Below are 13,964 nucleotides of genomic sequence, written 5' to 3' on the forward strand. Positions count from 1 at the left end.
TGACCCATTTTCGAACTCGGCCTAGATTTCATCAAGGTTATCATTCTGACCAACATTCATGAAGATTAAATGAAAAATACAGCCTCTATCGCATACACAAGGTTTTTTTTTTGATTTGACCTAGTGACCTAGTTTTTGACCCGAGATGACCCATTTTCGACTCGGGCCCAGATTTCATCAAGGTTATTTCTGACCAATATTCATGAAGATTAATTGAAAAATATAGCCTCTATCGCATACACAAGCTAAATGTTGACAGACGACGGACGACAGACGACAGACGACAGACGACGGACGACAGACGCCGGACATCGAGCGATCAGAAAAACTCACCTGAGCATTGCTCAGGTGAGCTAACAAAACAAAACATTCTAGTATAAAAATGACACCAACCGAAGCCAGTAAAAACTTAAATAAAGGTACTGTTTACTTTAATTTATAGGGTGATTTAAAGATACCAAAGAGCAAAGAAAAATTTTAAAAATTGGGGGATCGAGCGAAAAACAAATTTAAAAAAACTTTTTCGAAAAAGTATACACCAAAGGAAAAGGGGAAAATTTTTTTATAATTTTAAAATTAAAAATACAAACCCCAACATACTCTATTAAAGTTTTTAAATAATGAAATAGTTCAAGTTCATTTTACGGACAAAAAAACTTTTACCTACTACACAAAAGTTTTTTGAATTTGAAAAAGTTTTTAGACAGACTAAAAAAAAACAAGCTTTATAAAATGGAAAGGTTTACAAAAAAATTTTAATATTTGGGGTTCCCGTTTACGACTTGAACAATTTAATTTAAAAAAAAAAAGTTTAATTATATAAATGAGTAATAAAAAGAAATTTTCTAATAATAAGGGGAATAGAAAAAATAGACAAAATTATTCACTTAACAAACTACTGCTGTTTTAAAAAAAAATTAAAAATTTTTGTGGGGAGAATACTGGTTTATATATTACAGCAGGGCTTTGGTTGTTCGCTGTTTTTGCACTTTTTCCACCCCTTTTCCCAATTTGTACAGTTTGCTGGCGCTGTTCCATCATAATTCCATATTTACTAACGACTAAAACTTGACGACAAAAATTTTTTTTAAAAGCACATCACCCAAAAAAATAAAACAATTTATAACAAAAGAAAAAATTGGGAAAGGTAAAAAAAAGAAATCCAAAAAAAGTTATTCAGGTATTTTTACAATACTATTAGAAATGCAGAAAGAAAAAAAATATTCAACACCCTTGAATTCATAGAAGGAATTAAACTTAAGGATATAAAACAAAAAAAAAGGTTGTTTTAAAAGATTATTAAAGATTTATTAAAGATTTATTAAAGATTTTTCTAAAATTTCATAAAAATGAAAAAAATTTATATCAGTTGAAGGTAATATTGCATCAGGAAAAAGCGTTTTTAATATTATTAAAAGAAATAATCCTAATTTTAATATAACCAAAACCCAATTCCGAATGGAAAAATGTTATAACCCAAGGGAAATTTTCATTCCCTTTTTTGAACTTGCTGCTCAAAAACCCTTTCCAAATATTTATTTCCTTTTCAGCAACAACTTTAAACAGTCAAAAAAAAAAAAAAGTTTCTTTGCAAACATTTGATGGTTTTTTTTGTCCTTAAACGGTTATTTAATAACAAAACGTTTTTACAAAACAACATCACGACAACGGTGTTTAAATGACCCCGAGGGGAAGTAACAATCTTTTTTAATGTCATATTATAAAAACCAAGGGAAAAAAAACCCAATTGATGGTTTTTGTTTATTTTTAAAACCAAACCCCAAAATATTTTAAAAGACCCCAAAAAAAGAAACAGAACGAAGAAAAAAATTGGGTTTTAAATTTAATTTAGAAAAACTACAAAAATTACACAAAGAATTTAAAAACAGAATTTTCGGGAAGGGTATTAAAATTTTAAACCCCCCCCCCCCCCCCCCCGTTGATAACAATTTAGAAAAAATGTTTTAAAATCTTATTAAAAAATATAATAATAAAACAAATTTTCTCAAATCAATATAATTTCATTAGTGCGTTTTTAAAGTTTTTTTTCTATAAGTTTTAATATAGAGGGTTAATTTAAAAAGGTAGATAAATGATTATCCCCAAAAATTATCTAGCACTTTGGGAAAATAATAAATCCAGAAAAAAAATTCATATAAAAAAGTTCTTAAAAAAAAAGTTATTAAATCAAAATTTGTCAAATAGTTACGATAATAAAAAATCTGCATTGATAAATTACAAAAATGTTATAGATCCTTATTTTTAAAAAAAAATTTTATTTAAGGAACTGGGTTGTATATTAACGAAGAAAAAATCTAAAAGATTATTCCCCGCCCAAAAAAAAATTTTGAAAAACCTAAAAAAGTTTTTGTAACCGACTGATACTAATAAAGAAAAAACATAAAAAGCAAAGCACGTCTAAAGACCGGGTATTAATTCGGGGTGAATACCAATGTGCTGCAAAGGAGAAAACCGATAAAAGTGGAATATCAAAAAAATGGAAAAAGATAAAAGTTTAAAATATTTTAATTCTTTTTAAAAGATAATTTAAAACTTTTTTTATTTTATTATTTTTTTAATTTTTTTTTTTTAATCCTTTTTGCTTAACGAATTTTTTTTTCCTAAAAAATATATAAGGGAAATCGAAGTTTACAAAACAATATTAAAAAATTTGAAATTAAAATTACATAAACAAGTCCAAAGAATCAATTTTTTAATTAAAACGACTCTTATGAATTTAAATCTGAATTTAAAACTTTAAAAAGGGTATAAAAATAAACTTGTTTTAAAAAAAATTTTGGGGCAAAAATGGATAAAACTGTACAATAAAAATCATTTATTTTCATAAAAGGCTTTAGAAATTTTTAACAAAAATAAAAATAAAAAAAACTTTACACAATTTTGATGAAAAAATTTTAATAAATTTTGTAATTGGATTTCGAAGGAAGTGGTGGAGAAAAGTCATTTGATGCTATTAAAAATAGATATAAGTACAGTCCATTGGCTGTTTCAATTATTTAGAATTACCAAATAAACTACAAAATTTCAATAAAAGGGATTAAAAAATTTAAAAGAACATGAAAAGAATTTTTTAGAGGGTGTCTTTTAGTTTATAAATTTCCTTTAAAAGAAAACCCTCATAGAGTTTAAAAAATATAAAAAACTTAAACATCTTGTTTTATACGGAAATTTAAAATTTCCTGTTACTTAAAAATCAAATACCTAAAATAAATTTTTAAAATGAAATATTTTTAAATTTTTTTGATATAAAACCTAGGGGAAAATTTATCCATTGTACATATCAAATATCAATACGAAGAACACTGTGACAGTTGCTAATTACTAATGATAAAATAACTGTGAGATGAAAAGGGGGTTAAAAACCCACTGACCCAAACATTATGTTTGGAAAAAAACTTTAAAATTTAATGAATAACAAAACAAAAAATACAAACAAGAAACATTTTGTAGATTTTGCCCCCCCAACTTTTTTCTCAAAAAGAATATTAAATAAAACACATCCCAAACTGTTTGTTTAAGGTACTCAAGTAAAAAAATGCCAAAAGGGGGAAGTAAAGTACAATTTAAAATTATTAAAAAGGGTTTTTACAGTACCTTTTGTAATTTTGCGATTTTGAATCAATAACTAAAAAGGTTTTTAAATCTTACCATCAACTGAATCTTCATTTATGAACCATATAAAAACCATATGTTGTGGTTACGGCTTAAAGTTTTTGTTGTTAGATGACAAATATACAAAACCAACACAGATTTCAGAGGCCCCAAACGCAGTTTAAAATTTATAAAAAAAATGTTTGAGGAAGGGAATATTGTAAAGAAATTTTAAAGAACTTTTTAACAAAGAACAAAGAATGTCTAAAAAAGATGAAATAAATTTTAAAAAAACAAATTTTTGTCATATCTGTGAAAAAGAATATATAGAAGTAAAGGGCCCCCTACGTGATGAAAAACAAATTTTCCAAAGGGACCAAAGGCCCGGGGATCATTGTCTATAACAAAAATTCAGAGAAGTGCTCACTCAAAATGAAAAATTTTAAAATTTTAAAAATTAACCCTTTGTCATTATTTTAGTAGCCCGGGTTTAGCTTGGATCAATGTTAAAAATGACGGGAATTAATTTAGTTTTAAATAAATATTGAATGATCTTTTATTGAAAAGGGACTGAAGGGGAAAAAATTTTATATTTCAAACAGATACAGTAAACAAACAAAAATATATGAAGATTATGATCCTAAACTTGACAGCAAATACTTTAGTACCTCGACGCCAAAATTTTACTTGGGGCTATTGTAAACCCTTTTACTCTCTGGAAACTTAAATTTATATCCAAAAACAATTCAAAAATTTAAATTGCAAAAGGTAAAACTATTTTATATTTGAATGGATCTTGAAATCCAAAAAAATTTACATAAAACCCACAAAAAATTACCTTTACCCCCTGAAAAAATTAAAATACCAGGAAGGCTTTTAAATTATGTAAAAAAATTAAAAAAAAATTTTAAAAATAGGAAAAAGTAATGTAAAAAAAATTATTTTCCAATTTTGATAAAAACAAAATTATGTAGTTCATTAAAAAAAATCTTGAACTATATAAAAAATTTGGGGTTAAAAGTATCAAAAATACACAAAATATTAATTTTGACAAAGTCCGGTTTAAAAAAAGTATATTGATTTTAATACCAAAAAAGATCTAAAGCAAAAAATTCATTTGAAAAAAGATTTTTTTTAATTAATGAACAATTCTGTATTGGGTAAGACATGGAGAATTTAGCAAAGGATTAATATTAAATTAACTATGATAAAAACCTTTTAAAAATAAAAAACCCAAAACCCTTCATTTGTTAGTTCAACGTGTTTAACAAAATTTTTTTGGGAATTCATAGAATAAAAGAAAGTTTTTTTTTTAAACGCCTTGTTATGTTGGAATGGATTTTAGATTTTTAAAATTTTTAAATGTATTTTTCATTAAAACTTAAGGAAAATACGAGGTAATTGTAAATTACATAATGACACTGTTTCTTATGTTATAAAAAAACCAAAATGCTATGAGGATTTTTATGGACAAGGATTTATTTATAATAGTATTATGATAGTTTTCAAAATTTTTTTTTCGATAATAATAAAAAAGTAATTGGAAATTTTAAAGATGAAGTGCCGGCTTTCCCATTGTTAATTTGTCGGATTAAAAGTAAAACTTTCATTTTATTAGAAAACGAAGTTAATATAAAAAATGTAAAGGAATTAAAAAACTTGTTTTTAAGAAAAAATTTTCAAAAAAAAATTACAAAGACACTTTTTTTAAATTTCAACCCAAACTAATCACACCTTTAAAGTTATTCGTTCGAAAACAAAATTTTTCCCAGCATTTTATAAAAAAAAATCTTTATATTATGACGAAAAATATATTTGTAATGGTATTAACATTGCTTTTCTTAAATTACCTTTTAAATTAACTCTTAAATTAAAACCCATAAATTGTTAATAAATATTTTTAACGTTTAAAAAAAAATTAATATAAATAAATATTTTTTTTAAAAATTTTTTACAAATTAAAGAAATAGATTCTTTTTTTTTTTTTTTACATCGTAACTTGAGAATTACATTTTTTTTATTTTTTAGTTGTAATTTAGCTTCTCCTTTACTAATTTAATTGCATCAACAAGAATAATTAAAATGAAATTTAAAAATAATTCTTAAATTATTGCCATTTTAAAAACTAAACCGGGACTAGTTTTACATTTTTTCCATTGAAAAAATCCACTACAGATCTCAGTATAACATGTTAAAAAAAAGGGAGGTTTTCTTTTTAAATTGTGCACTTCCAGTTTCCAAGGACACGCCCTCTTTCTATTTTATTTACTTTTTATTTATTTATTGAAACCCATTAAAATTATTCAAAAATAAAAACACATTTTAATAAGTTTTAATTAAAACCCAAAAAAAAATTTACATGTCCTTATTTTTTAAAATAATTTATTATTTTGTTCATTTTTTTTTACATTTTAATTTTTTATTTTATACATAAATCTAAATGTTTAACCATCTTTAACTTTTTTATGAAAAAAAAACAAATACCCCCAAAACATATTTGTTTTGTTTGTATTGAAATTTTTGTTTTTTACTTTTGGTATTACTTATTTTCTTTCGGCGGGGGAAGTCCAAATGGATCGAATAAAAAGCATTTCTCAAAAAACCCTCGGGTTTTATCGAATACATATTATTTAAGTAAAAACCCCCAAGGGTTTTTCCAGGTCCAGCAGAGTCATCTAAATTGATTTTTCCCACACTGCCTTTACTTTTAATTTTGAAAATTATTTTAAAAAAAACCCCTAATTTTTTAATTTTTAATTTTTTTTACCCATTGTTCTTTAAAAGTTAGAAATTGGTTTGTTATAAAATTTTATTTTTTTTTACAAAGAATTTCTCTGTAAGGTCTTTTCTGAAAATCAACTGTAGCCCAAAAACCCTTTGGTTCCTGGGAATTTATAATTCCACCCTGAACATGTCCCTTCCCACTTAACAAAGATGTAATAAAAGGACCCCTAGACTAGCAGCCAACATACTAAAAAGCCGCCATTTTTTTTTTTTTTTTGTGTTAATTTAATCATCCAGATCCTACAAGTTGCTTTCTTTGATTAGGTGTAAGATAGGGGAAAATTCATATTTTCTTATCATTACTACGAAATTTTTCCCCGGGGGAAAAGGGCCCCATTGGCCAATCATCCCTTTCCCCAAGTAACTTACAACACCAGTACTGGCCACCCCAGGAGGGCTCCGTGCCTAGGGGGGCTAATTTTTTTGGAGCATTTTTGCTCCCATTGGAAATTGTTTTTCCTAACAAACCAGCCAAAAGCTCCAAAAAAATCCACCATTTTGCCCTTATGGACATTTTTTTTTTTGAAATTTTAATTTCAATCCTTTTTATTTGCAACAGTTTTTTTAAATTTTGATTAATTTGTTTTTTTGTTAAAAGTAAAGGAAAGTTTCCATGTAATTGTTCATGTTTTAACAAAAATAGGGGAATTTTTTTTATTATAAGCTTGTGCAAAATTTTTTTTTTTTGTCCCTGTAAGGTTAATTTAAATTCAAAAAAAAAATTTTTTGATACCATTATTAAATTTTTATATTTATTTTATTTAAAAAATAACAAGTTCTTTTCCCAATAGTATTTATTTCAACTGTTTCCTCTATAATAAAATTTGCGTAAACACAAAATTTTAGCTGCGGGTGGAATATTTTTTTTTAGCTGTTAAGAAATTTTATTTGGATCTTCTGTTTTATTCCCTTTTTTACCCAAATTTTTAAAAAGAACAAATCCAAATTAAACTATAAAAGTTTGACTATTTAGCAACCCCCGGAGCAATTTATTTTGTTTATAAAAAATTAAATTAATCATCAAAAATTTTTGATATATTGTGTATTCTGTTTTTCTGGATAAAAAACACCATGACGACAACTCAAAGTGCTTTTTTGCTGCTTTAATTTTTTAAATGTATCTAAAAATTGATTATGTTCTTTGAATTACTTTTATCGGGTCTTTAAAAAATAAACAAATACATTTGTGGTTTTGACACCCGCCCTTATTCTAAAGGTTATATTAGTGGTTGTGTTCCTTGATTGCGTCACCATTTCCCCTAGGTATGACCATCTTCTTTTTTAAAACTTTTAAAATTTTAAAATTTAATCCAAATTCATTGAAAATTAAAAGGGGAACCCATAGAATTAATTCTTTACAATTACTCACCAGCACACAGCATTAGCTCTAAAAATTTTTTCTTCATCAGCTCAGTGTTATTTGAATTTTTACTTGGAGGGATAATATTAGTTTTTAAACCTTGAAAAAAAAGAATAATTATTTTAAAGGGAAATTTTTGCATTACCTCTTTACCACCCTGGGTTGATAACTTCCTAGAAGCAAAACCACTATTATATCCAGCTTTACATTCCTCTCTCAGCCCTTACAGTAGTACAAAAAAAAAAATCATTTGTTCCCGTTGATTTGCTAATCCTCAGACAATTCAACCAAACTTTTTTTTTACACCTTTTATAAATTTTACAATCATTACAATTTTTTTCCCTTTTTTTTAACAAATAACGATCAATTTTTTGAAGCAGCATTTTTAATTGGGAATTTGATTATATCTAATTTTTTCCATTAGCAAGTTTTTTACTTTAAAAATTACTTCAAATAAGCATTTAAAACCCAAACAAATAGACTTCACATTAATTTAAAATGATATCCTTTTTTCTGTTGCTTAAATTTTTTTCCCAAGACAATATTAAGGTATCTAATTGAATAGGATTAATTCATTCTTTCACAATATTGTTTTGTTTTAAACATGTATTATTTATATTATTTTATTTTTTATTAAAGTTAAAATTTGTTTTATTAAATTAAAAATTTAGTTTTTATAAATTAATTTTTTAATAGTTTACGTTCCCGATCCTGGCAAAAACTTTTATTCTCATTAATATCCTCCCCTTTTCTATTATTTTTATTTTTTTACTGTTATTCTTTTCTTTAATTTTCCTTTGCAATTAAATTACCAACGCCGGGGCAGGTTTCTTTTTAAAAATTTTTTAACAATTTTATATATCTCCCGTGAAAGCTTCCCCAAAAGCTTTGCTGCAGCTAAAAATTTCCAACTTTTTTTTCCAACCTTTTTTTTTCCCCCCCCCCCCCCTTTCACTCTTTTCCTCTGTTTCCAAAGCTTTTTTTTTCCCGCTGTGCTAATTGAAGATGCAACCCCCTTGAAAAAAATTGTTAAAATGTCAAAGATACCTGTTCCGGGTATGTTTTTTTCCTGTGTACATCAACAAATAAATATTTCCTTTTTTTTGTCAAACCTTTTTGTACATTATATAAAACAAATTTATAATTTCATATTTCTTTTAATAATTTGTGTAAAACTTTTTTTCAACCCCCATTTAAAATTTAAATTTTTCTCCAAATCATCTGAATAATTTTCTAATTTAATTTATAATATTTATTTTAAATTTTAGAAAATCCCAAATCTTTGGGTCTTTTGTAAAAGGATAAACCCCTTTTTTAAATTGCATACTTTTAAACAAGATAAATCACTGAAATTACCCTAAAAAAAAGGGAATTTTTCAATAAGATCGCAAAGAATTAAATTTTATCCACGAGTTGGGTTTTATTTGGTTTGTAGTTCCCCATTCAGATTTTCTAATTTTTTTTTTTTTTAAATCCAAGCAAAGTATGAAAAAATTTATATTTCCAAAAACCCAAATTAAAATTTTCTTTAAATTTAAATCAAAAATTAAAACTACTTAAATCAATTTTAAAATTATTGGTGCACTGTCCATTTATAAAATTCAAAACCCCCATTACTTATTAAAGTTTCCCTAAAATAATTATTAATATCTGTGTAACTGTAAGAACCATTTGTAAATATAATATTTTTCCCTCCTTACCATTATAATAACGAATTCTTTTTTGTCATTTTCACAATATTATGCCAAGGTAGGTCATAGTGTTAATATATCCAAACCACGCATAATTTTGTTTTTACTAAAATTAAAGAAGATAAAAACTGATTGTAAAATACTGGGGTATTTTTTTTTATCTTTAACTGTTTCAGAACTTAATATATTTTTGTTATTAATATTCAAGAAAAATATTTTTTATATAACATTTTTGTTTTCTGGGAAGAGTGAATTCATTTTTAAAAATTGATCTACTACCCCAATACCCTTTATTTTTTAAATTTTTCATTTTTATTTTCCCGCATCAATCGAACCCCCAAATTTAAATCCAACTCATTTAAACCAAATTTTTCTGGATTACATGGACAAATCATAACCTTGTCCAAAAATTTCTTTTTTTAAATTTTTATGATCTTTTTTAGGGAATCCTACTTTTCTGTTAAAATTTTTTAAATATTTTTTTTAGAAAAAATTTAATGTTTTTTATTATTGTTATATCTTTTATTTAAACAAATCAATCAAATCATTTCACTTTAGTTTTAATTACTTCTTTTCCCTTTTGATCCTTTCAATTAATTTTTTGTACCATAAAGTTTATTTAAGTTAATAAATTAAATACCAATTTCCCTTTGGTGAAACTTTTTAAAGGTTTGATATCTTATTCCCTTTTTTCCATTAAAAATTTTTTCCTTGTTTTTTAAAATATCAATGATTACGTCTCTATATTTTTTATAATTTTCCCACTTTGCTATAAATTTCTTCTTTTCTTCAAATCAAATTTTTTTGTTTTTCTTTCTAGTTTATTGCACAGATTCATTAAACCCCAATTTTTTTTTATCCCTTTATACCTTTTCATGAATTTTCTACTTTTCTCTTCATTTTTTCATCGGTCTTAGATTTGCTGTGAAAAAATCAAACACTTTTTGCGGCGTAAAAATTGTTTTTATCTAAAAGATCTAAAAATATCTTTATTAAAATTAACTGTAAATTTTTTTGGTCTTTCTCCCAATTTTTCTTTTAAAATTCTTTGATTCTTTTTAGGAAATTTTTAGTGTTTCAAACTCATATGATCTTTTGCGGGTAACAATCGATTGGTTCTTGGAAAAGCTCTTCCACCCTTTTTTGATTTTTGCTTCTTTTATCTTTCAGCAAACTGTTCTGGAATTAATGCCAGTTGTTTTTAAATTCCCGGTAATGCTTTTTAAATGACTTTACAATTCTTTTTTTTACTTTTTATTTTTTTCAGTAATTGGGTTATAAATTCAGAGTAATATCCAAATTTTTATCTTTTTAATTTTTTTCTCTATTATTTTTTCTCTAAAAGCCTATCTTTTGCCCGATAATTTTTTTCTTTTTTCTTTTTTCATTAAGTTTTGATTGCATTTTTAATAACGAAAATAATGTAAAATAAAGCAAGTAATGTAAATAATGTATTATTATTATATAAAATGGGAAATCCAAATTTTGATACAAAAAATATAAATCCAAAAACTTTACACAAATTTTTTCCTTTTTGCCAATTCAGTTTTAGAATTTAAAATTGTGGATCGCGGATCTGAAAAACAAATACACTAAATCATATATTTGAAAACCTCTTATATATTATGATAAATTAACTTATAGCAAAAACCTAGAACAATCTAAACAGGGTTTAATTTAAAATTTTAAAGGGAAAGCAGAAAAAAAAAATAAAACCAAATGAAATACTTGAAAATTTTACTAACCTAACCAAATTGAACCATCGATAGCCTTGAACAAAAAACAAAAAGTAGTAAATTTTATGTTTTTATGTGAAGATAAAAAAAGGTTCAAAAAGAAATAACAAAATACTTTATTCAAGGGGTCACAAAAATGTTGTTTATTTTTTAAGTCAGTCTTACTATAAAACACCAAAAATATTTGAATTTAAATGTCAATTATATTTTATTTGAAATCCAGGAAAAGAAAATGAAAGATTTGTAATGAACAAAATATTAAAACCCCAACCCTTTTTCTAATGCAACAAAACAAAAATATTTTCTTTATATTTACAAACCCAAAGGGAAATTTTTAGAAAAAACTTTACTGGAATAAAAAATTATAAAATGGAGTTTTAATGATTTAAAAAAAATAAGTGAACCTGACGTATAAGAAATTAAATTTTATTTGATTAAGTATTCTACAAAAAACAATTCAAAAAAACTTAAAAAGGGGAAAGGAATCGTATCTTCACAAAAATAAGGAACTTTATAACACAAAAACAGAGCATTAGATATGGGATAAAAACCTTATAAACCTAGGAATCCAGATAAACCCAAAAGGCAGTTTCCAAAACGATTTTTTGTTTAAAAAATTCAAAATGTAATAATAACATAATCTTGAAACATCAAAACTAAAAACCCCAAAACTAGAACAGAATAAAAATATTGAAGAATTTTAAAAAAAAGACTTAAAAAACAATTCTTATTAATAGTTGAAATTTCAAAAAACTTTAAAAAGAAAGAAAGCTATGGTTGATTTTTAAAAACTTGAAGGAAATCTGATTTTGAAGTACAACAAAAAAAAGTATTTTGAACCCATTTTGAAAAAAAAATACAATCAAGTTCAAAATTAAAAATTTATGATTAAACATGAAAACTAAAAGACAATTATTGAGGCTGAGAAAAGTTACAAAATATGTTCATTTTGAAATCAAACGAAATAAATAAACTAAATACAAATGAAAAAAAACAAAAGATTTATTAGAAATTTAAATTTAAAAAAAACTTGCAGAAAAATGAATGGGAAAAGGCAGCTTCACAAAGAGGTGAGATCAGACAAGCTTAATAACCTTTTAAAAAAAAGCTAATTCTAAATAGATGATTTTTTAAAAAAAAAATTCGATTTTTTATTGTACTGTTGACAAACCTATAATTTAAAGTATGCAGACTTTAAAAATAATACAAAAAAAATTTCAAGAGATTTAATGAATTTAATGCTAAAGTTGAAAAACATAAAAATGAACTGGACTTTGTATTTGGGAAACATTTTAAAAAAGGGGAATCAATTTTTGTAATGCAAAGAAATTAAAACAAATTTAAAGAACAGCTAGAAAATTTTAAGAAACAACTTTGGAAACTTTATTAGTACTTTGAAAACACGCACAATTTTAAAATACGCGGAATAATACCTTACAGTTTATTACAAAAAGATATTAAGATTTTTTTAAAAAAAATTTTTGAAAAATTAAAAAAAAAAAATAAATATCGGGGCTCTGTATTGAAATATCAATAAACAAGGGGAATCAATTTCTGCTAATACTCAAAAAATTTCTACTAATACCCCAAAAAATTCAAAAGTAAAAAAGTTTTTCTAAAAAAAGAAACACAATTAGCTAGAACAAAAAGGCGTCGTTGACAATTTATCGCTTCTGAAGTTGCTACAACAAAACGACTTGATGATTTTGCTGAAATAATTCTTTAACTTTTAAAAAAAAAGATAAAAAAAAAAAAAAGAATTGGGGAAAAAAATAGAAAAAAAATAAAACAAATGTTTCTTTTTGAATTAAAAGTTTTTATGAAACAAACCAAGTTTGGATACAATTTTTATGAATACATAAAAATGAAAAAGTATTTTAACCGTCAGGGGACTGGGTATATTCAACTATGAAGTATGGCCCTGAGCTATTTTAATGCCTTCAATTAAAATTTTGAATTACCGTAGATTTTTAAAATTTTATACACTTAAACCAACCAAAATAAAATAGCTGTAAATTACTTTTGAGGGTGTGTTTTTGTCGAAAAAAACCGGGAATTTATATAATAGATATTATGATTTTTTTAACGGGGGGAAGCCCATAGGTGAAACCGGATAAACCGATTAAAAACCCAACACTTTTTATATTTTGGTGGGGAATGATAATGAAGATCCCTTTTTTATAATTTGATAATGTAATATAGCAGCTGAGGGCTTTGACACTGATCTTTAGTATCATTTATAAGAAAAAAATTAAGATTTATTTAACACAAGGGGCAATGTTTGACATTCATCCTTTTGACGATTCAACATCTACAGAAGAACATTTTTCCTTTTTACGGGTTTTACATCAGATTTTACATATGGGTGAAAACCATATTTAGAAGAAACAGACTTTTTTAGTTAATCTTAAGTTTTTATTAATTACGTGTTTTTATTTAACTGGAAAAAATATAAGGGAATATTAATATAAAAGAAAGCGTTTGTTCAATCAGCATATCCTTGGCATATCAAACGATTGAGTGATTTTTTAAATAAAAATATTATATATTCAAACAGTGTATACCATAGCTACTCAAACGGTTGAGTGATTTCGTTTTTTGTACTTAAAACTTTAAAACTTGTTTAATATTGTTAAAAAAATCAAAAAACCCTGTTTTTGAAAAATTTTTTTTAAACCCCGACGCCAGGGAAATTTATTCGGCACACCCACGCCGGGGGGGAACCATTAGTCTTTCTAAGAGCCTCTCGTAGGCTCACCCCAGCGGTTTTTCCCCAAAAAC

The 13,964-nt window shown here is 25.1% G+C and overlaps 1 protein-coding gene across 1 annotated transcript in view; it reads right to left on the reverse strand.

The window, feature by feature from the left end:
- The window catches only part of LOC123564770 (uncharacterized), a 65,032-nt gene that overhangs the window by 24,250 nt on the left and 26,818 nt on the right, over nucleotides 1-13,964 (reverse strand). The window lies entirely within an intron of this gene.

This window comes from Mercenaria mercenaria, chromosome 2 (assembly GCF_021730395.1).
Source record: "Mercenaria mercenaria strain notata chromosome 2, MADL_Memer_1, whole genome shotgun sequence".
Taxonomy (NCBI): Eukaryota; Metazoa; Mollusca; class Bivalvia; order Venerida; family Veneridae; genus Mercenaria; species Mercenaria mercenaria.